We start from the raw sequence: 24,723 nt of genomic DNA on the forward strand, positions 1-24,723 counted from the left end.
CAAACCTTCTAACCATGCTGTCTTACCAGTTACTTCAGCTAGTGAGATATGTATTCTGAGGGATAGGGTGTGCCTAATATTGTATATAATCAGTCCCATTCTATTGATATTGAATTAGGGAGGTTTTGAGACATTTACTCCTATGTGCTTCAAATATTTCCTTGAGTGCATCAAATGAGATTGATTACTTCTGACTGTGGCTCCATACTATGGAAATTAAACCCATAGTTTTAATTTAATTTTTGGAATTTCAAGTCTCTAATTAGCCCTAGGATGTAGCTCACTTTTTTCTTCATTCTTCTCTACTTTATCTGAAAAATTCCCTTTTTTTTATAGTGTTCATGCTAACCTGCTTAATTTTCTATTCTTACATGTAGTTTTGTTTCTTGAACAATCTTAGTTTTCATTGATTTGCTAATTTGTGTTAACCTTTATAGAGGTATTTTTGTGCACTTCTTTGTAACACAGGATTTTTCTCTTCTCTTAAAGTCAGTATTTTTAAAAATTCCTAAATTCCTTAATGAATGCCTTCAAAATGCTCATATTCACAGACTTTTGAATATCATTAGAATTCTTTTGTAAATTAATAAAATCTTCTTCCTTTTTTGAACATATGGAACATGAGTTGATATTTTTTCTTAGGATTCAGACTTCAAACACTATGATCAAAACATAGATTTTGTTCATTTGCTCATTTTTAAATAGGAAATTCCCCGGGCCTTTCCCTTACAGCAGAAAACAGCAATACCAGAATTAGAGGCAGGTTTTTTTTATGTATTTATTTTTTTTAGCCAGGGTTTGAAGACTTTTCTCTGTAGTGAACATATCTTTTTTGAACCACTGTGCCGCCCTTTCCAGTTTTTTGATACATTCACTTCAAAGCTTTGCTGCTTAGTGTGTGAAATTCATCTGTCTTCTGGCAAAATCCAGGCTTTCAATTTTGACAGTTTATTCAGTGTATTTATTATTTTCTGTGTGAAATAATTCGCTTCCCATGACCCTTACACGTAGTTTTTACTTACCTTTTTTTAAGGATTTTTAAGTAATTACTTAGTCCACTCTTATATTCTGCATTAAAATATGTCTCCAAATTCTTCGAATTTTTTCAAGTCATGCATATGCAGTTTATATGCAAGATGCAGGATTTCTAGTAGAATACATTATCCTCCAACATATGTCTATATAGGCTCTGGGAAGGATCTTAGATAGATTCAGATGTATTTCACAGAACCACAGAGTGGGTGAGGTTTGAAGTGACACCACAGTGGGTCGTCTGGTCCAACTCCCTTGCTCATCCAGGGTCATCCTAGAGCACAGGGCACAGGATCATGTTCAGATGGTTCTTGAATATCTCCAATGAGGGAGACTCCACAGCCTCTCTGGGCAATCAGTTCCCAAGCAGGGAGAAGATCTCCACACAGTAGAGAAGATCTTAATCCTGTGCAGGTAGAGCTTGCTGTGCATCAGTTTCTGCCTGTTGCCTCTTGTCACCACCAAGAAAAGCCTTGCTCCATTCTCTTTATTAGGTCCTCTCCCACTTGTCTCCAGGCTGAAGAGAATCATCTCCATCAACCTTTCCTCATAAGTGAAATACTCCTATCCCTCACTCATCTTTGTTGCCCTCCACTGGACCTGCTCCAGGAGCTCCATGTCTCTCCTGTCCTGAGGAGCCCAGAGCCGGGCTCAGCACTCCTGGTGTGGCCTCACCAGGGCTGAGTAGAGGGGCAGGATTACCTCCCTCAGCCTCCTGGCACTGTCCTTCCTAATGCCCCCCAGGACACCATTGGCCTTCTTGGCCACCAGGACGTGCTGCTGGCTCATGGACAGTTTGTTGTCCACCAGGTCCCTCTCTGCAGAGCTGCTTTCCAGCAGGTCAATCCTGTGCTGGTGCAGGGGGATATTCCTCCCCAGCTGCAGGACCCTGCTTTCACCTGTGTTGAATTTCAGACAGCTCCCAACACTCCAAGATCCTCCATAATCATGGCTAGAAAACCTATTTACAGCACCTACAATGAACCATGTTCCTTGAAGTTAATTTTAAAAAACACTTCAGAGAGTGAAAATGCTGGGACTTTACCCTTAGTCAGTTATTGTTTTGTTCAGTTCTACTCTTTAGACGGCAGTGTGGTTGCAAGTAAACTTCAGGAAAAGCTTTCCATGATCTCTCCTAAATTTTCACCCCTCTGGTTAGCTTTATAGAAACACAAGAAAAAGCTTTATGTCACCTTTTGGACGTGAAGTAGTTATTAGAATGTTTTGGGTCTTCTTTAGTTGTGTTTATTTCTGTTTTTGTTGGGTTGGTTTGTTTGTTTTTTAAGGGATTGGTTTTCTTTCAATACAGATGTATAGAAAATGAAGATAGCTCAGCTAAGGAGTCCATGAAAATATGCCAGCCTTTTTATTAAAAGGTATCAAATAGATAAGACAATAGAACAAAATTTTTTTAACGCGAACTAATTTTTTATATGAGTGAGAGCAGGCTGTGAGCAATCCCATGGATATTGATTTTGTGGTATAATGTAACTAAATTTTAGACACAGTGTCAAGCTTATTGTGAAACTGTTATATCACAGCAATATTGTATATGTTTATAATTCTCCTTTGCTTTATCAATATATTTAGTTCTTAGATGTTTATTCTTCAGAGATTTGTTGTAAGATGAGAGTTAAAGACCAGTTCTCATCAAACTGCCTTGAGAATATTGTACTTACTTTCTGAAAATCTTATGAACACTTTTTACTTTCATTTTCGTTTGTTGTCTTTTGGAATAGAAAAATACTTACAATTTTCTGTCTCATGTTGTTCTGTGCAGAGACTTAGGTTAACACTTGAACTACAAATCAAAAACAGCTGGTTCTTTTTTTTTTTCATTATCTTGTTCTTTTATATTTTTTTCTTGGTGGGGTGCATTTTGGATGATGTAATTACCCTACTGAGAGCTGCAGGATTCTGAAAAATCTGTATTGAAACCCACGTCTTCATCATTATCTCACTTCTGAATAATCTTATAATCACAAATGTAGCAGGGTTTCTGTTGCTGCAAAGATGAATAAATTAATTTCAAGTGGTCCATTATCAAAGGTGAAAAAACCTTAATTTTTTTACAAGTGTAAAATAATAATCCATATTCTGATTACCAGAAAACATTGATTAATTGCTATTAAATAAGCACTATCTGAAAAATTATGACTATTTAAAGTGCAGTTACTTTTTAGGTGTGTTTAAGGAAAGAAATCACCATCATGTCCTCATGCATGTCTCCTTCATATAACTCCTCATAATGCCAAACTAAATTAAAATTAAATTAATCTGGTAGTCATTTCAAGTTCAATACTGTTTTTCAAATTTCTCTAATACTCAGCAGTTGGGCCCAGGGGAACATAACTGCTGCATTTACAGACAGCTGCTTTAGTATCTTGAGATAATTCATCAGAAGGCTTTCACTGCAGGACAGGGAGTTTGAATTACACTTGTAGGCAGCACCATGGAGCTAATAGATGTGATGATTTTGGTCAATAGTGTCCTGTTCCTCCGATTGCTTTGCAAGCCCAGAGTGCATTTCTTCGGGTAGCAGGGAGTGAGATGGACTTTGAGTCCCTCCCTTTGAGTGCCAGCCTTTGTCTGAGGAGTCTGCATGTATGGAGACCAATTCTTTCCAGTCAGCAAAACTCAGAACATGTTATAGGAATGATTCATGCTTCTGTTTACCATCATTCTTCCCTCTGCTCTACATGCAGAAATCTCTGCTGAGAAATGGTTGTCTGACAAGGCTGACGTAAATGACTTACTAAAGAATTTCTTCCTCTAATATCTGGCATTTTAAACCATAGTAGCTGACATGAATATAGTTTGTATTAAACACTAATAGCAATATGTAAAGTGTGTCTACCTGTAATATATTCATTTTTTCCATTTATAACTTCCTACTGTTGTAATCAGAAAAATATTGGTTAGAATACTATTCACTCCATTGTAGAAATACATTCTTTTTATTGTTTGGTAAGAACATATGCTTTGGGGTACATTTATGCACTGATGGTTGGCAACTAACAATCTATGAGAAATATGTATTAATCACATATTTCTTCAGCATTTCTATTTCAATTTTCAACATCCACTTTTATCTTTATGAAAATACTTATGCAGAAAAGGAAAAGACTGGTTCCTTTCTTGTCCATTACCATACATCAATCAGTGTTCTGGCAGTAAGGGAAGACACAGACTGTAATGTAGGGGACAGACAGCTTTTCTTAAAAGATTGACCAATACAAAACATAACTGGAAAAACACTTTTTGCTGCATTCTCTCTTGTCATGATTTTTATCAGAGTATGAGTTTCCTTAGATGTTAAAAATCTTCAAGTTTCTCTCTCTCTTCTCCTCCCTCCCAGCTAGGGTCTGTACCCTCTTTGCCATCAAGTCACATCATCTAAATATCATGGTGGAAAGGAGGATGTGCTCTGCTAGGTGCCTCACTGTCTTGAAATGCCAGTGCCTCCAAGAGAGCCTACTACTCTGACAAAGGAGAGGAATTAGCACTGAATAGATTTGATTAGAAAATCAAACAGTTGTGTGTGTAAAATACATTTTTTTAACCTCAATTCCAATGGTGGTGTTTTTCCATTTATGACTAGGAAACAGATGCATTTATTATAGTAAGTGATAATTCTACCTCTAAGATACTTATAGCAAAACATAATATATTTTTGTATTATGTATACCTGCATAAGGGTCTAGTTAAATACAAGATAATTATTAATTTTGGAGGTTTATATCAGCAGCATTCATACACCTTCTGTAAATATTTTTCACTTAGACACTTCCTTTTCAGTTATGAAGAGTTATCAGTTACTGAATCCATGGATTTATTGATTACTGCTGGAGATGAACACAGAGTTACCTTTATGTCAATAATGATTATTTTATGGTTTACTGTGTTTGTAATTTCAAAATAAATAATGCAATTGCATTTTTTTCTCTGACAGGAATAATTAACTACCTCTGCACAGTGTTTCCATAGCACATATCTCCCAGTGATTTAGATTGTTCGTGTACTCATGCTACAACTGACAAGGGTGAGGGAGAAGACATCTGTCATCTAATTTATTTTCCACTGCATTATGTATATAAAGTAAATGCTGGTTATGCATTAACATTAGTGAGATAGAACATTTCTTTGCATATTTCTTTCTGCTTCTAAACTGCCACTTTTATAGCCTTATGTTTAGAAAATAAATGAATGCCTGCTATGCCTTCTGTTGCCTGTAGTAAAAATTTCACAGCTCTGTTAGAGGAAAGTAGCTAATAGAACCATGTTCAATGAATCTACCCTCTGATGGATAGATTTGTCTTATTTGTAGAGAGTGTAGAATGGAGTTTTTCATTCACTTCTCTTAGGGAAGTAGCTAATATGTCGTCCTGTCTTCCAGTCTGTAAATATTAATCCCAGCATTTCTGTCTGACAGGTGCCTACCTCCTCACACATTGACTGGTTAAGCACTGGTCTTTGAAAAATGAGTTAGTTTCCATTTGAATTATTTCCCTCAATAAAATTAGCACACAATATGAATAAAATTCCTCTTACCTTTATGTTCTGTGAAGTTTCACAATCCTTCAAGACAGTCCTTTGACTGATTTTAATGTGTTCCTCTCGATTTCAGTTCAGATCTGCTATCTGTTTTTGTCCTTGGCTTCATGAAAGAGAACATGCTCACAGAAAGTCTTCACTCCTTTTACTTTGAGCCTTGAAAGTTACCTGCCTTTAATTGCTCTGTAACAAAATAAGCACCGAACTTTTAGTGCCACAAGGATAGCAGGAACATTCAGTGGTATTTACAAGACCTTTTATTTCTTTTTATCTTAGTACATTTCTAATTATGCTTTTTATTTATATTACAGAAGTGCTGAAGAATTCCAATTAGGGATGAGCCTCTTCTGTATTAATGTTCTATTGAAAAATGATTATGCCATGCCCTGAGGAGTTTGCAGTTTGATTCAATTCACAATGTTGAATTAATTTAATAATTTGAAAGAATATCTGTTATAAAGGAAGTCTATTATATCAACCTATGTGATTTTAGCTGTGGTGTTTCATGCTTTACTTTGATATCCAGCTTTTAAAATCAGATGGCCAAACTGTGAGCCTCACTTTGGCCATTTTTACCTACCCTAAACTCCCCCCTCTGGAAGATTTAGTCCTTGAAGTTAGATTAAAGCTTGGAAAAGTGAGCTTCCTAGGCTGCAGTGAAGAATGGGGAGAACACTTTGAAAACTATTTCATGAGGTTAGGGTCTTTTAACTTTTGAATGTTCATGGCTTTCATTAAAGTGAAATGTCATATCTCAAGCTGGTTAAGCAGAGTTATACAACATTGAGTAGCATAAATATGGGGTGTTTTACATTTAAATTTCTAGGACAGTTTAAAAAATGAGTCAGCTTAAATACATAGAAGACTGGTATGCGCACCAAGAAAATATCCAGACTGTCATTACTTTTAAACATTATTCATGCGTCATCAGTAGGTCATTCTCTTTAAAAAGGGTTTCACTAATGTCCTGCTCTTTATTGTAGTGCCGCACCTACAGTGTGGATCAGGAAAACCTCAAGAGCAACAGGAAACCTATGTAGGAACTGACACAGTATACAATGATCTTAATTTTTTGGCAAAATAATTTGATAATTTCCCTGAAATTACTGAAGTCTTGTGTGAGTTTTTCTCCTGACGCCCTAGGACACACAGCGAGCAGTGGAGCCAAAGCCATGTCCCAAAACATATCCAGATGCCAAAACATCTTGTCAAAAACTCTGATGGTGAACTGTTTTGAATAAAAATATTCATAATTAGTATTGTAATATGCACAGAAAATTAATAGAAAATTCACAGTAGTCACTGATATGCTTGCTTGTTTGTTTCTTTTTTGTCTGGATAGATGATGAATGATCCTATGGCCCTAACAGAAACCAAGCTATTTTCATTTAGCACAATGATTTTTTCAGATTCTATACTAAAAATTTAATAGCACAATATTATTGAAATAAGAAAGGTGATTTTTTCAGACTAATGGAATGAAGACAAATAATTTATTTGAATCTTTCTATTTGCATATTCATTCTCAAATATCTGTTTATGACTAAAAACAACACCACTGACATAATCACACAAGATAGTAATGTTATAATTCATATCTGTATTACCAAAACCTCAGTTATAGACCAGACCCCTGTGGGTTTAATTTTTCTGTGAATTAGAAATGAAGTATATAATCAAGACAACACAAGTACAAAAATGGTCAGTAAAACACAAAGATTCAATTAAAAACTGTAAATCAGCTTAAAGTGAAGTGCCCACTTCAAGTGGACACTTTTACCTTTCCACGTTATTTTTTATGTAACAACATTTAAATAAACCCTATTAACATTTTACAACAAAGGTGATCTTCCTTCATCTGAATATTAAGATGAATATTGAACTGCCAAGAAACTGTGGTAAGTTATGGAAGTATCTCCTACCAATAAAATTTCCCTAGACCAAAAGGCAGAGGTGATATTTTTCTGTAGATCTCTGCCTCTCTGTTTAAAGGGTTTGAGCCTTCTACTAATCTAGTATAGATCACATGTGGCTATTTTTTTGACAATAATGTAGGCTACTATAATTTATAGATGGGTAATAAGGGCAGACAAAACAGCATAATATTTTAGAAAGTGCAAAAGCGAATTTGTTGCATCTATCATATACCTTAATTTATGTTTTGGGCTACTCAGCAACCTGGTTCTGTCTGTTTTGCTCAGAAACAAGATTCCTGTTCCCACCTATATGTCTTGAATGGGCTATTGAACGCTTTTTGATAGAATACAACCATAGAATTGCTGTACAGGCAACACAATCATTCAGTTAACCCCTAAATGCTATTTACCCCTCTTTTTCTCTTTGAGAGAGAAAAAATTGGGGTACCAGTGAAATGAAGAAGAAGCAGGTCAAGAAATATTCCCTAGAAAAAGAAGTACAAAGTTGCAAGTAGACTACAGAATTATTTTCTTCAGGACAGTTCCTAAATTATTGATTTTAAAGTGCTTTTTTGTTCATCTTTGGTCTTTAGAACTATTCATATAAGTCTGTGTTGAGAAACTTCACAAAAATTTACTGCAGGGAGTTTTTTTTTTATTTTAAGGGATAGTTTATATTTCATTGAAAGTTGATAGTTTTTTTCTCCATTGCTAATTTTTGTCCTTTAGAACACACTCTTGTTCTGTCTCTCCTTCCTCCTTTCTTCATCTCCGGTTTATGTCTTCTAATTTATGGATCAAATGTTGTTTGCCAGCCTATCACTGTAAATCTTTGATGAGCTGGTCTGGATTTACGCTGAGGAAAAGGAGGGAAAATTGGCTTCATGCCTCTTTTGTGGTGTAATCTCTTTTCCCTCTAAAATACTGCATCTCCAAACATGGAGCAGATACAAAACCCCCAGGAGCTCATGCAAAAGCTCTTGTCCATGGCAACTGTTTTCAGCCAGAATCTCTTGCTGAATTCTTTCTTCCTTGATTGGTGCCTTTTGTCAGATCCACCTCTACTATTTTTGCTTCAATTCTTCCCAAAAGGATTTGTTTTCTTAATTCTTTTGCTGTATGTCATCTTGCTCTTGTCCATAGAGTGCATGTTTTCTGTCAGTTCACAAAATCAAAAAATGGGACAATAAGCCAGTTACTCTGGGAGTCAAATGTATTTTTCTTCTAATCCTGAATAAGACACTAAGTAAACATCAAATGCAAAAAGAGGATATTTAATTTTAATACAATTAATATGTTCATTGAATTTATATAATTATTTTAAAATTCCTGAACCTAGCATTCTCACAGCATTGTGAAACATGTATCTCTATTACAGCCAAGCTGCTTCTTTACCTAATAGAAAAATGTTATACATGATATAGGACTCACAGGAAATTTTATATCCAGTGAGATCAGCACGGAAAGGAACAGTTTTCTGCCCTCTAATAAATCTTGCAGGTCTCCATTAGTTATGTGCAAGTGTATTCACTGAGAGCAGAATGTGTTACTTCACACTTGAGGCTGTATTTCACAAAGAATGGATTGTGCAGAGCTGGGTGTCTGGCCAGCTCTTCCTGCTGTGATGGATCTGGGGCTGCTCTGTGACTCCCGTGCCCAGGATCCAGGTGGGACAGTGGCAGTGCCCGAGTGCCAGCAGCTGCCACTGCCCCTGAAGTCCTGCTGTGCTTTCTGCAGCCTTGCAGGTACCCCTAGCAGGAATGTTTTTTCACCTCTTGCTCACAAAGTGTGAAGAAATGAGAGAAGTGCTGTTTAGTGCACAGCCCTCCTGCTGACCAATATAAAAATTGCATATTAGCCTATGAATCTGTAGTACTTCCACTGTCATTTGACACTGAAATCAGCTGTCAGTGAATATTTACTCCAAATGAATCTGCAGGTCTTTCAATAAGATATTTATTTCCCAAATCCTTAAATTCTATATTTTTCAATATTATTTGGAATCTTTTTTATTGCTGTTAACCACATTTTATATTGAGTTTCTATAGATAAATGGATTAAATCTTTAATGTACTTAAATTCTGCTAGGATGGGGCTCATTTTGTTGAGAGTCTTTTTTTTTTGCAAACAAATTAGGCACACTCTGCAGTCACTGAAATGCTTTACCTGTAACAAGAAATTCCCTACTAAGTCGCTTGTCACAATGGAGATGATGATAGAATCTCAGTTGAAACCATTCACATTGGATCTATCTTGTAACTAGTTATACTATCCAATTTGAACTTGAAGATTAAATTTTGAAATGGAGTATTTTAATGCAGTTAAATGCTCCAGGATCTAGGAAAGTAAACCCATGTGGCACTTTATTTTAGGTCTACTGTAATGGTTTTCAAATGAACATTGACAAAATGTAGCATATTTTTAGATGGGGTGGGTCATCTAGCAGTAATGTCCAACTTGTACTAAATACTAGATGCCAGAATTCTTCACATCCTGCAAAGACCATGATTGAGGCTTATCTAATATATAGGAAAAATGACCAAAGACTCTTTTATTATTGAACTTGTGTTAAATAGTTCAGAAAATTATTTCTCTGTTTTTAAAAGGTAATATTTTACATTTTAAATATTAAAAAACACCCCATACAGTACACTGTTTTTCTCATTAAACATTTTGCATTCTAGGCTATATGGAAAAGAAGTTTTAGGGAGTCTAGTAAATCTCCTTCCTTTTTTTTAATCTACACTTCATATCTTTGAGAGTAGATAGTATTTTGCCTGTATCAAAATATGAAATACGTAACTCTGCTTTCATCTCAACAGATGTTTGACTTGAGCTCTGATTAAAACTGCTCTGGAAAGAAAGCAGTGTGATGAAGGAGAGACGTTCAAACACCATCCTGTGAATTAGGATATCGTGGGTCCCAGTTTTGGTGCAAGACCTTTGCCTAGCTGGGTAACATTTTAGTGCAAGAGTTTTCTATTTGTAAAACAAGTAGAGTAGTATTCATCTATGCATTAAATGATATTTCATTAAAAAAAGCACTTGCAAAAGTGAAAATTATTCAGGAATTAAAAAAAAACAAGATGCCTTAAGAGAAGAGGTGACTTTGTGACTTTATGGCAATAAGGAACTTTCTTGTGCAGGGTCTGATTGAAAAATTGGAGAACAGTGTGAAAGGCAGATTTTGATTTAACACAAAAACAAGAATTTACTCTGTAATTTTCTGTCAAAGCTGGTATCATTGTAATGCTGAGCTGTCAATAACTGAGACGTTGTCAAAATTCTATCTCCAGGCACACAGGACAGAAAACAGTACTGATGCATGATGTTTTTCTCATTTTCTTGTTTATGTTTCAAAGGGAAAAATACTTGTGCATTTATAATAGCATGGGAGAAGGCTTACTTACTAACAAAAATTACCAGAGGAAAGAGGAATAGAAGCAGGCAGTTAATAACTTATCACTCTCTCTGATGTTATTGGAAGACAAGTTGTAGGAAATTACAGTAGTCGTATAGAGATGAAAACTCTGCATATGACAAATTGTTACACAGAAGTCTGGAATGCACAAAATTACACAGATGTCTAGTGAATTTTTAGGCCATCTAGAAAGTATAAAGTATTAGCTTTCTGGAGACATAACTAATTTCTTGTGTTTCAAAGTTGTCGCAGGACTTTGACATGGCATGTTTCAGTACATCAGCCACAATACATCTGCTCATCCACACAGAGCCTCTCTGCGTTACGTTCCTGCTGCTCTGAAGTGACTTCTCTCTCTGACATGGCAAACTAGGAGGCCTAAGCCACTCAGGGTCTTCATCACAAATTAATCCTGGATTGCACTAGTATTTGTGAGGGTGCTGAGATTGAAGGTGTTAAGGTGAATGTTCTTTCTTTGGAATTCAAAATATGGCAAATTGTAAGAAGGAGCTCACACAAAATCACATGTCTGGATAAAAAAATCTGACTCTGTCAAGTCACATTGGGTTTTTTGCCTGGGAAGACATTCCTTCCACCATAAAATTGATTTCCATTAAATAGGATAATTTACTAATTTCACAAAACTGCAGGGTAAAGCTAGCAGCCTGAAAAGTTCTGTTTACCAGTTTTGAGCACTTTATCCTCAATTAATTTCTGCTTTGGAAAATATGTATTTCTTGTTTTGCGTTGGCTGTGTTTGTCATTGACAGAGAAATTCATCTGCCCTACCTGACCCCACATGGCCATCTGTCTGTTTTGGCTGGGCAGTGATGCCTGTAAGCACAGATCTGACCCCAGCCACTGGCACGTTACAGCCAAGGTCATCAAACCAGCTGGAAACCTTGCAGGAGTCAGGCTGGCTGGTGGAAAAGTTTTGGGAGGTCCTTTCCCAGCGGCCCTTTTGTCAGACCAAAGGGGCAGTAGGAATGCACCGCCAGCAAATTTGGGAAATCCTTTGATTTCATCAACATCAAAGGCTAGGTTTGAGGGTTTTTTTTTTTTTGTTTTTGTGTTTCACAGTAAAAAGTTTTTGGCTATTCAGTAAGTTACATCGTAAAGCTATTTTTCACAGTCAAACCATCCAGGGCCTGGTATCTATACAATTAGCACCTTTTAGTGATTAAAACACACATATTCATAAGTATGAACCAAATATCCAAAGAAGTGATTCATTTTCTTAAGTTTGTGCAATCTCTCTAAAGTGTTTAAATTACTTACAGTTGCTCAAAAGAACTTTCAACTTTGAAGATATGCTTATATGTATATAGAAAAATAATGCTGAACTAAAACCCAAGTCAAAAGTCAATTCTGTTTTTTTATTCTAGTTGTTGTGAACTGAAAATGTGGTTGTAGTAATGTTATAAATAATCACGCTGCTTAATGCCACACATTCATCAAAAAGCTTTTTTTTCCTACCAAGTGCAGCTTATAAATAATGTATAAATGATATAAATGGAGGCAGTTATTTTAACGTATGTGAATGCTCTTTTAGAGAAAACTTTCTCTGAACAGTTGCAATATCTCTGAATTTGTATGTGATTTTTAAAAATTTCCTTATCTTGAATCCTTAGTCCTTGGAGTGATATATACACAGTGCTCTGGACCTGTATCATTTAATTAAGAAATCACTCTAATGATCTCCTTGCTGACTACTTCTAATTTGTTTAATTAAGGATTCTGGTTTTAGCCCTTTAAAAAGACCATTTTTCCAAATCTGGCCCAAGTTATTCTCTGTACGAGCAGTATTTTCAGGCTTAATGATACACTGAATATTTCATTATTGACCAGCCTGAGTCCTGAGTGTTTTCCTGATGTCTTCTCAGCAGAAGCTGCTTAGACTTAGCATTTTTATTATTTTGGGTCTCCTGAGCAATTTTTTTTCCCAAAGGAACAAATTAATTTCTTAGTAGAATGGAAGATTTCTATCTGTTGGTAGTCCAATGAGAGAAAGAACTGGGCTGAAACAGCATCCAAAGGGGAAAGAGCTTAAATATGAGGGGAAGAAATTTCTAATGGAAACAGTGAACCACACAATAGTAGACTATTCCTTGCAGAAGGAGATTGAAAATCCATCTTTTCTAGTAACATTAGTTACTGCTAATCTTTCTATGAGAACCAGTGCTATTTTTTAATAGTTTAAATCCTTATTGAATTAATTATTTTGACTGTTTACAGGAAGACTTTCCTATATTCATTTAGCTCTTTGCGATGTCCACATCAATAAATGTAGTAAGTAATCCTTTATATTCTGGACTTCTGTTGTATTGACTCACGCCAAATACTCTCTATTTGCAGAACAAGAAGAAACAGTAGAATTTCCCATCATCACTGCTTGTTTCCAGTTTTAATAGGGTCACTAAGAAAAGAACTGTGGATATTTCTGTTTACCTTCATTGCCTGTTTGCTTGTTTTTGCTGCCATTGTTGCAGTCATTAAGCAACTAAACACAGCCTGCTGTTCATTTTTTAATCTAAGGCTTCTGTGGTGGATAATCTCAAACAGTAGTCTCACTAGATCCTGTGTATACCAGAGATCATTTTTACAGACCTGAAGAGCAGTTAAAGGATGAGAGATGAATACAAAGCCTCCAGGATGATGCCCTTTAGGATGATGCTGGAGCTCACTGGCACTGCACTCTATGAGCCCCAGCTGTGGCTGCTATCAGCCCCCTGTGCCCCGGTCCCCAGGGAGCTCTGCAGACCCCTGTGCTCCTCCCTTCAGAGCAGAGCAGCAATGCTCTCCTGCTGCTCGGGCTGCCATCCAAGGGGATACTGACAGCACAGGGCTGCTGAGGGCACTGGAGAGCTCTGTGCCTCAGTGAACCACTCCTATCGTGCTTCTCCTCCACTCCAAGAACTATTGTTATAAGAAAGAAAAGCACCTTTTTCCACGTGAGGTTAAACAGAGCTTTTTCAGTAAGTCAAAGAAACTCAGTGTCTTGTTTGAATAAGATTTTGCAAAGGGTCAGTAGTCAAAACTGTGGATATGTGGGATGATGCTTGGGGAAAAATAGACATTTTTGTCATTCTGTGGCATGACTGGACACATTCTTTAATTTGAATCAATTGAAAATATTATATGAGACTGTAGATTTTATTATAATTTTTAGGTCAAAGAAACATTCAGATTTATTTTGCTATAGAAAAAGCCTGCTGCTTGATATTTGTTTTTTTAAAAATTGAGCTTTTGTTATGATTATGACTAACATTATTTCTGTTTGCCTCTTTAAAGGGGTGGAAGTGACTGATAAAACCAAAATTCTCAGTTGCATAATATATTGATATCTTTTCCTCCCAGCATCATGTGACCTGAGAAAAAGAAAAGATGAGTTTTATTCTGCTCCTTCTGGACAGAACTCAGAGTAGTGTAAATGTAGGATTCATGGGAATGATTTCCCTACACAGGAGGAAACCTGTCAGAGAGTGTGTGAAGAATGAAGAATAAAGGAGTGAAGAATGTGGAAGTCAGATCAGAATTCCTGAATGTAGTAAAACCTCATCATCACAGAGAGAAAAAAATCATGGACTCCAGGAAAACATATTAACTCAATATTCTTTGTGGAATACAATCCCCAGAGTAAGCTGCACCACTATTCCCCCTCACAGTGTCAAATATTTAGCTCTGCACTTTTGAACCAGGTCTAATAGCAATGGGGCTATTTTATGCTCCATAAAGCATGTTGCTTTATGTTACTCTGGTAACCTCCTGCCTGTACTACACTTAATTTTGTGAAATATTTCCTTCTCTTTATCACTGGTCCATCTTCTTCTCCCAGCATCTGGAAGAGCTGCAAAAGTCTCATTAATTTCAAGCCATTTATTCCCTAGGTCTTTTGGCTGCAGATTTCCAAGTAATGTAGGAAGAGTCAATTATGTGTTTAGGAAAAAACTGAACCTTTTTCAAATTCTGTGGGACAAAACAGAAAGAATGAAGAGTATTAGAAATCCATGGAGGAAGCTAAGAGAAATGAATCCTTTATTTTGCCAAGGATACAGCTCTGAATGAAAAATACTGTTCTTGAATATTGTTCATCTTCCAAACTGTCTTCCCTTAAGTCAGCAGACTTTTCAAGCTATTGCCCCACGTTTCATACCTCCTTTCAGCAGGACCTTGACTTTCCAAAGCTTTTAGGAAATGACACAGGGTGAGGGTCTGGCTGCTCTCTGCCTGGGGCTGCCAGGCGTCCGCAGCACTCTTGTCTAGAGGCAATATTCCCTCACAGCTGGAAGAGCACAAGAAGAAGAAGAAACAATCTAGTTCTGCTGGACAACATAAAACACATTGGTACTCATTCTCTTATGGTGTGTGAATGTGCAGTACACTAACATAGATCTGTGAGAAAGGCTTATTACAAGCTGGCAAAGAGTTATTTTGCATTCAGGAGCTTATCAAGAGGTTTCTCAGTAGCATATAGGAGCAGGATTAGAAGGGAACAGTCTAAGATGGACTCACGAGCGGGTTTTTTGGCTCAGATATTGTTATTTATAAGTAGGGAGGTTTAATGTGATTAAGGATGCAACAGAAGATGAAATTATAAACTTCCACTTTGGTGTTGTCACCCCAAAATCTTTCAGGACATTCAGTTACTGTACCAGAATTTCCTGATGAATTTTTCTCCTTCAAAATATATTTAAATTGGAAGAAAAAAAAAGTCAGTTACAAAAAGTGCTCCATTTAGGTACCTAGACACAAATTATATATCTTAATTTAAAAAATGTATTTATATTTTAGTGTCCTTAATATTCCATAATTTTTTCTTCTGAATTGTGTACTGGTTTCATTCTTTATCATTCATTATTCCACCTAAAAAGAAGATTTTCAAAAGTGGGGATATAACACTTCTGTTTTTTTCTGAGATCTTTTCACTGGTTTTTACACTCTAAAATGTAGAAATGTCCATCTGATTTGGTGACGAAACTACATGCCACACAGTTTCCTCCAATTACATTTTTGGTAAAATGTCACATTTCTGTTTGATTAAAATGTATTATAAAGAAAGAAAATCAGTTTTGAAATGAAGTTGTCAAGAAATGGAGAACTATTCTTTACCTCAGTAATTTATTTTGAGAGTTGACCCACTAGCCACTCTCATAATGACAGATGTGTGCCTTTATTCTTAATATAAATCTCCATGGATTTAGTGCCCAGACTTTTAAAGAAGGCTTTTTTCCCCTGTTAAAGTAATGTATTTCTATTGTTAAAAGGGTTGGTATTGTATTTTCTTGGATGTATGTCAATACTTTGATTAAATAATATCTCAGGTTTCTCTTTTTTGATGAAGTAAATTGGTTTGCCTCCTAGTTATCTTCTTCTTGCATTTGTACCTCAGCTAAGATGTGGGGTTGTTCAGTTCTCTTCAGTTTGTCAATCTCCCTTTTACATTGCAGATGTCTCAATGAGCTGCAGTACTCTGATTTTATTTTCACTGGTGATCATGCAGATACATAATGCCCAATTATTTCGAAATCATTTGCTGTTACCATTAGTTTCCATGGTATTTTTGGTTGTCAGTCCTTATGGAACTACTGCCACTTTCATATAAATTACTTGCTTTAGGCATACATATTTGAAAATACCAGTATTTCCTCCAAGAAACTCATCCAACAAAGGAGCTTGATGTAGTGAGAATTTAGTATGCCCTGGAGCATCTATTGACTTTAATGAGGCTTTATACAACCCAAATACCTTCCCATGTGGGAATCCATGAATCAATTTTGAAAATATTCAGGATGTGTAATGAGAAAAAATAAGGGTAAGGAAAGAGAAATAGGCTGAAAAAAATCATCCACAGGTGGGACTATGATTCTTATAGATTCAAGATTGTGTTTGTCTTTTTATTTTATTTTATTTTATTTTATTTTATTTTATTTTATTTTATTTTATTTTATTTTATTTTATTTTATTTTATTTTATATATTTATTTTAATTAAATTTTATTTTATTTTTTTAAGATTTTGTTTTACTTGTGTCTGAATAGTAAGCAGTAGACTGATAAACTGTAGTAAGAAACAGTACAGTGGAAGTGGAGGACAAATCCTATCCCAAAATTCTAAGGGGATACTTGAACCATTGATTTAATTTTTTAAGAAGCAAATATGTCAGCTAATGCCAAAGATTAAACAATACCACTGTATTTTCATTCAGAACTTGTTCGTTGGAAACTCTTTTTGAAAGAGGAAATCAATTTGAAGAGTACTTAATCTATTACTTTCATTTTCAATGCCTTTGGGAAACGACCTTAGAAAAATAACCATATATCACATGGAAACTTAAATCAATTTGTTAATACATTCAGAACATTTATAAAATCTAAATATGAAAATTGAACAAAAACGTTCTTCTTCTGATTTTAAGCTGAAGTTGCAGCAATCCATGGCCAAAGGCAAGTGAAAGAAAAGGAGCAAAATTATGCTATTTTGTCTTTCATTATGATTCCAAGCTCAGGAATGCTATATGTCCATGACAGCATGAATCAGCAAGGTAGAAAATTGCTTTTGCTCCACAAGATTTCAGTAGTTGCTAAGATTCATTAATTGCAAAATAAGTAAGATGAACTATGTCTAATAAAGAAGCTTCTAAAAGCCAAGAGGAATATCTTTTTTGGGACAATTCATATGTATGAACTAACTAAATCCAAAAGGGGCTACTTTTCATCTGTTCTGCACTGGTTATTTTCTTCTTTCTATGAAATTTTCTGAGGCAGGCTACTCAAATTTGGAGAAACTGAAAAGAAGAAAAGTATCTAAAATTGTCCCTGAAAACCAAATAACTCTATATTTTTGTGTCAAACCTTAACTGGTGCAAAGAATTACTTGACTTAAAATCAATTACAAATGCTTAAAAGGATTTTGTAATAGTTTTGTAAACCTTTGATTGGTGGGGAAAATGTTGCTTTTCTTGAAATGACTGCTTCAATATGGAAGTGTTTTCTTCTTCTAGTCACAACTGCCTGCCCCAAAAATAGGAATTCACTAACAGAGCCTATCTAACGAATAAGGTCTATTAGAGTCATCTAACAATAAAGGATAATGTATCTTATGATACTATTGTGGTTTCTGACAGGACATCACAAAAGTGTGGGATCATTTCTACAACACATCAGAAGCTATTGTGACCTATCAGAAGAATAGAAGCTATCAGAAGAATATCAAGTTGTTTTAGGGCTGGAATTAAGATGGGAAATTATGCTTTTCAGTTTCAGCAGTGATTTCACATTAAAAGTCTGAAACCTCTTTGTATGATTTCACATTAACACATTGCTCTGCAACACCTTTTGGTTTATATAAATAAGCAAAACCCTTTTAAATCTTCAGGTAGACAGGCCTTAAGAATAGAAGCTTGTACTGAAGCTTCAGTCTTTTCTGTTTAAAACTATGTTTATATGCTAGTAGAGGGTGGAAATTTGTCACCAAAACTGTCAGTATTTTTTCTGTGCCACTTTGCAAACATTTACTCATGAGTTTATTTTTAGGTATGCATGTGTTTGCTGAAGGTCAAGTGCTCAAGAGCTTGGGCACATAAGAAATGTTCCAGAGCAGAATAATGGTTCAGTGATTTCCATATCCTGTTCTAGTGATGACCAGTGATGGATGCTTCACATCTACTTAATGGTGCAGCAATATATCATGCAGATATGATTGTCCTTATCCTAGACAGCCCTGGCTCAAGAGCACTGAATTGCCAGAATTGCTAATACTAAAGCTGTTAAAAGCCACTGTTGCTTAGTGGTAAATATTTTATTTGCGATTCATTCTGCCTCTAATGTGTTAGTCCAGTTTTAGAAAACTGCTGTTTTCATTGCAGTTTCACCAAAGAGTTGGATGCCTCTGAAGCCAAATTCACTTTGGGAACAGGTGATAATTCTGGTCACTCATGATTTCCAGTGTCATTTCCAACCACAGATTCCACTGGTGTCAGTGGAAATGTATGTTCATACTTCTGGAACCAGGAATAAAAGTACAAAACTGGCTGGATGTTCTTTCATTCAATTGTGTTAATAGTGCTGTCTATATATATTAAAAACCAATTCTAAACACAAAGTTAACTGTAGACATGTGAAGTGGTACTTCTACTGTGTTAGAGTTCAGTGTTAGTAATGCAGCAAACATGGAAACCTGAGAAGGACAAACAGCAGGAACTAGATAAGAACTTAACTAAACCTTAAGAAAAAAAGGTGAATATTTTTCAGCTATTTGGTTATGTTCCTAATAAACATTGAAAGCAGATGAATATTTTCTACATTTGGTAGAAATCCAAATTCATGCTCTTGTTATTGCAAACATGAATAATCCAGTTTGTTGTTGAGCAATGTTCCTAAAGGATGATGTGCTCTCTCAGCAGCTGTACTTTGCACCTAGAGGTAAAGCAGGGATAGAATCTCAGGTACTTTTAGAATTTTTAATGACATACTAGACATAGGAGGCTGAAGTTCAGATTCAGTAAAAAAAAGTCAAAGGGAAAAGAAACGGAAAGGAGCTGTTGGTCTACTTTTCTGGGTATAATTGGCGTTCTTTTTGTTTGTGTGGTTTTTTTTTCTGGCAGATATTCATCTGTCAAAGGTTGAAAACTTGTATGAAAACTTGTAAAGGTGAAGACTTCAAGGCAATTTATTCAATGCTTTGCTGTCCTTTTTTTTTTTTTTTTTTTTAATGCAGTCTGCCCTGAAATCTAACCTTGATCTTGCTGCATTTTACTTCTAGCTTTTATCTTGGAAAGCAGAAAATACTACTTTATCCTCCCTTTAATTTTTACTTCATGATTTGAGACCATTTAGATCAGATAATAAAAAGACATCCTTTACGGAGTTGGTGGGCAGACTGGAACAGGCTGCCCAGAGAAGTTGTGGATGCCCCATTTGAGGGAAGTGTTGAAGTCCAGACTGGATGGGGTTTTTAGGAACCTGGTTTAGCGGAAGGTGTCCCTGCCCATGGCAGGGGGTTTGGAACTAGATGATCTTTATGGTCACTTCCAACACAAAACTTTACGATTCTATGGAAACCAGATTTTTTTAAATTCTAACACTTCTGTTTAGTTATATATCTATATATTTGGAATGTTTTAGTTATCATCTTGACAGATTAACTCTCCTCTAAGCAGTACAAATGAAAAAAGAATTAATAAGTTTATACTTCAATTACATAAATAAAAGTATTATCATGTCTGTCTTTATGCAGGGCCTGTTTGTCTCCTAAAGTCCTAAGTGGAGAGAGTAGAGACAAATATGCAGGAGACCAACAATAACAGTTCAAGGACTCAGAGGTAAGTTGTTTAGGTAATGAACTGCACATTTATTTACTTGGTTGTTTGAGCCAACTGTAGAGTGTTTTGCAAGGTCAGGCAAAAATTTCCTTGATGAAGTAAAAACTGTGCTTTGTAAAAATTGATTTTCTTTGGTATCATGATTTGATCTCATTCTTTCTCAGAACACTCTGCCCAGCTGTTTTCAAATAAAGGGTACAACTAATTTTCTGTTAATGACTTCTGGTTTCTAGAGTGTATCCACTGTATTACAAAAATTCCCCAAGCAAACAAACAAACAAATAAAGAAGAGGCTAAATGAAATGTGTTTAATATTCATTAATTTTACAGATCTCTGAAATTAATTTCAAAGGGAGGTTTCACTATTTTTCTCTTTCTCTTGCAGTTTAACATATTGAAATGCATCTGTTTCAATTCAATACATGCTCCAATATATTTTTCTTGGTACTTTAGAAAAGTATGAAATACAGCTGAAGTAAAAACCAGTTAAACTTTTTTTAAGAAAGCACATGACTAAATTCTTGTGGTATTTTAACTCATACACTGAGACCTCAAAATCACAATTTTCACAGCCATGATACACTGTTAAATGACTGTGATTCAGATTGAATCATTTACATGTGAAGCACCCAGGAAAGTTGATGGGAAACTACCCACAGATCAAGTACACTCTGTGAGTCTAAATACAATTATATTTTATACAGTATGAAAATGTGAGTACTGAAAAAATTTGTACTTTATTTATTCACTGGTTAGCTTAACACAGGTGCTGGTGGATCCCTTCCTAATGATGAAAAGAAGTTGCATCATCTGTTTGTGAGAAATGGAAAAAGAGGTAATATATTTTAAAATGTGGAACAGAATCAAGGTTGCATTCAGTAACAATGTTAAACCAGCTCCAATCAGTCTATAATTAATTAGGATGTTCTGCACTCTAATAATTTCTTAGAAAAGTACTGGCCTAGGTCAGTATTCACTTAAACTGCATTAACTTCTTACACTGATTTTAAACGAACTGTGGTGGCGTAGAGCAGGCAGGAAATTGGTTTGCCACTGTGACATTGGGAGTCACAGCCTAGAGCCAAATCAGCATTTAATCAGCTAAAGTGTAACTCCAATGCAGCTTAGGCAGCTCAGCTCGTTCAGACTGTTTCACAAAGCCTCTGTCTGGCTGCTCAGATGTGCCAATAGAGTTACTTTTGGTCAGCAACATTAGTTAGTTCCTAAAATCTGTATGTATGTAAACAGCATTTTTAAAGCAAGACATAGCATTTACTTATTAAACTCACACCTAAAGCCATGAAATCAATTTGTAAATGTGACTAGACACATTTTCATTTGAAGAAGAGATTGAGTCTGTCTGTGGATCAAAAATATTTTTCATGGAGTACAAAATGACGATGGCTAAAAATTAATTTCCATAAAGGTGCTTTATAATGCAGTCTTCAAATGAAACAGATGTCCATTTACACTAACAGGGAATTTAGCTCCTATTGAAACTTCCACTGACCCATTTTTTTGGTCCAAATAGGATTTATTTACACCTTAAGGGTTTGCTGGACATCATTGTTCTCTGTAAAATCCCAGCCAACAGATATTAAAAAAATTCAAGAAATAATGCCCAAAGCAAGTAATTAAAAGAAACACAGACAATGTTCAAACATGATGCTTGTCCTCTGTTTTTCTAAGGAAGGACAAGGTGTTAACAGTGAGACAATTCCCTGATAAAGTCAATCCAGAATAATAACTTGAGAATCTCACCTCTACCACATCCACAATTGATACAACCAGGTTGCTGAGTAGAAAGGGGAAAGTTTTCCCTTGCCTTAGCCAGCTATAAAATTATGCAAACACATATACCAAGGAGGAACAATTTTTAATTCCCTAGCTTTGCATCATTATGGACCTCTAAAATGATGTGAAAATCAGGTAAATTGCCTTCTGTCCTGGACAGCCTGTGACAAGTCTCTTTCTGTCATGCATGTAGGTATTGCAAGAAGGGTGTGCCTACAAACAGCAGTAGCTGCCACTGTAGGGTGCATTGGCAGCCTATCATTTATGGGAATGAGTGAAGAGTTAGAGGACTTCTGTGGATGCCAAGCTCTCCTTTAGTCCTGTATGCAAGTTTGGCATGCATAAAAGTGGGTATTCATGCACTTTTTATTCCACAGTAGCAGAGATGGCAAGTTTTTGGCATCCATGTTTTGTCCTCTGTAGGGTACCTATGATTTTCTTTACGTTTCACTTCTCTGTAAAGTTCTGTTGTGATAGCTGACTTGCAGTGTTTTGACAATGTTCCTACCAATTTTTCAGGTGTTTTCCCTAAAGCTTTGCAGTCTCATTTCCCCCCATTTCTATGTTTAGCACTGCCTTTCAGTTTTTTAATTCAAAACTGTCTGTATTGGTTCTTTTTTTCTATTGCCAATGTTCACTTGATCTGTAATTTGATGGTTATGAACTCCTCCTCTTTGATCAACTCCTTCATAACTATAACATGTGTACAGCCTCCTTTTAATTTAATTTTTGCCTCCTTAAGTTGCTTTTGTATGTAGATTATAATTCCACTGAGTCATTTGTGCATAGAGGGAAGCAGGGTTAAGGGAGTCCATACAATTCAACACCATTTCAATACAGTACAATACAAGCAACTCAAAGCACAAGGAAATCCATGCTACAGCACAGTATCTGCATCTCTGAATTTGACACTATGCATTTAGAGATGCTGAGAACGTCTCTTTATTGGAACTCACCAGATCAGCTAAAAAACCAGCTTATAAAATAATCAATTTTCATTTATGTCTGCACTAATGAAATGGACTTCCAAAAGAGAGGCTTTCAAAGAACCGAGAAATCATACTTTAAAAAACAATAGCAAGTAATTTTGAAGCAAATGTACATACATGTAATGAAGAAAGTGGAGATATATTTTTGCTGCTAAGGCTGAATTAAAGAAAAAATTTGACAGGATTGCCAATACAGCCTGTTAAGTATGTTTTCTATAATAAAACTCCAGAGACATATTTCACATTCTACTTCACGGTTTCAAATGACATAATTGTGCCTTAAGGTCTATAACCTTGTACTAAGATTAACTGATGATTCGTAAAAATCTCTTAAAAGAAATAATCCTAGAAACCCATAATGTGAAATGGTTTACAAGGCTTTCCTCCAGCTATTAATTGTTATGTAGTTCAACAATATATGTAATTTGGTACCACATTTAATTATATTAATCATGTATAATTGTTTTGACAAAAGATTTGCCTTTTTCATTACCAAGCAAAGAAATATCTTGATCTAAAACAAAATTGTAAGGCGAAAGACAATGACATCAAAGAAAAATAGGAAAAAGACAAGGAAATTTAGAAAGTGATAAGGAAAAAGGGGCGGGGAGAAAGAAAAAAAATACGAGGATAGAGAAGCAGAGCTTGGAGTTTTTTTTCTTTTATAGTTTTCATCTTTGTTTAATCCTATTTTATATGTAGATAACAACAATTAATAGAATCATAGGACCATTTAGGTTGGAAAATACCTTTAAGATCGTACAGTCTATTCGTAAACATGTCATTGCCATATCCATCTCTAAAACATGTCCCTTAAGTGCCAGTTGCTGGCATATCACATACCACTGCTCAAAGACATTCTTGATAATGCATCTTCAGAGATGAACTCTAGGCTGAGTCAACTGGGAACACTGTTGATATTCAACTTCTCTGAATATAAGATAACCAGTAAGCATCAAAGTAGAGCAAAAAATAAATAACTATTATGACACATACCAAAAATTTTTCTATTCTCAGGCATTTTTGCTGCAGTTCCAGAGGAAATATGTCACTACAGATTTGTAAGCACTAGAAAGACAGATTTTGTCAGGCAACCATTTGAATGCACTTGTAGCACCAATATTTACCAAGAAGTACCTCATTACTTGACAGAGTGTGTATAATGGAAATGGCTTATATGTTTGTGACTCAGAAAGATGAGTCATGCAGTAAGATAGTTATTGCTTTCAAGTAATGATGCAACACCAAATTACTCTGACATGTATTGTTTGGGTCTTCAGGTTATCAAGTATGCAGCTGAACGTGATTCCTGCTTTTCCCTGCAGGTCTTTAGTTTTTCCTTAAAAAAACTAAAGTTGTTTTTTTTATTTTTTTTGTTTGTTTGGGTTTTTTTTAGATGGGAGTATGTGTGTATATCTTTTCTTCATTTTCCTAATAAAATGGTGCAGTTGAATGGTAAAACTGTTGGTAATAACTTTGTAATACCAATTTTTACATATATAGTAATACAGTGTATGTTTCATAAAAATGAAACACATTTTTATGGTGTAGATAAGATACATGACAAATTGGTATAAGTTAGTTGTAAATGTTATCTCCTGAGGAGGATGTGGTGCTTTTACATTTGAATTCAGAAAAAACATTGCATTCTTTTAATGTGATTATCTACGCTAAGGTCTTCAAGACCTACTTCTTTGTT

At 35.4% G+C, this 24,723-nt stretch overlaps 1 long non-coding RNA gene across 1 annotated transcript in view; it reads right to left on the bottom strand.

Annotated features, from left to right (window-relative positions):
- LOC141729034 (uncharacterized) overlaps positions 1 to 5,743 on the bottom strand; it is an 89,089-nt gene extending 83,346 nt beyond the window's left edge. Inside the window, exon 1 of the long non-coding RNA XR_012580280.1 lies at positions 5,584 to 5,743. This is a non-coding gene — a long non-coding RNA (uncharacterized LOC141729034). The remainder of the gene's footprint in view (positions 1 to 5,583) is intronic.
- Positions 5,744 to 24,723: the final 18,980 nt, after the last annotated feature.

The sequence above is a fragment of the Zonotrichia albicollis genome, chromosome 5 (genome assembly GCF_047830755.1).
Source record: "Zonotrichia albicollis isolate bZonAlb1 chromosome 5, bZonAlb1.hap1, whole genome shotgun sequence".
Taxonomy (NCBI): domain Eukaryota; kingdom Metazoa; phylum Chordata; class Aves; order Passeriformes; family Passerellidae; genus Zonotrichia; species Zonotrichia albicollis.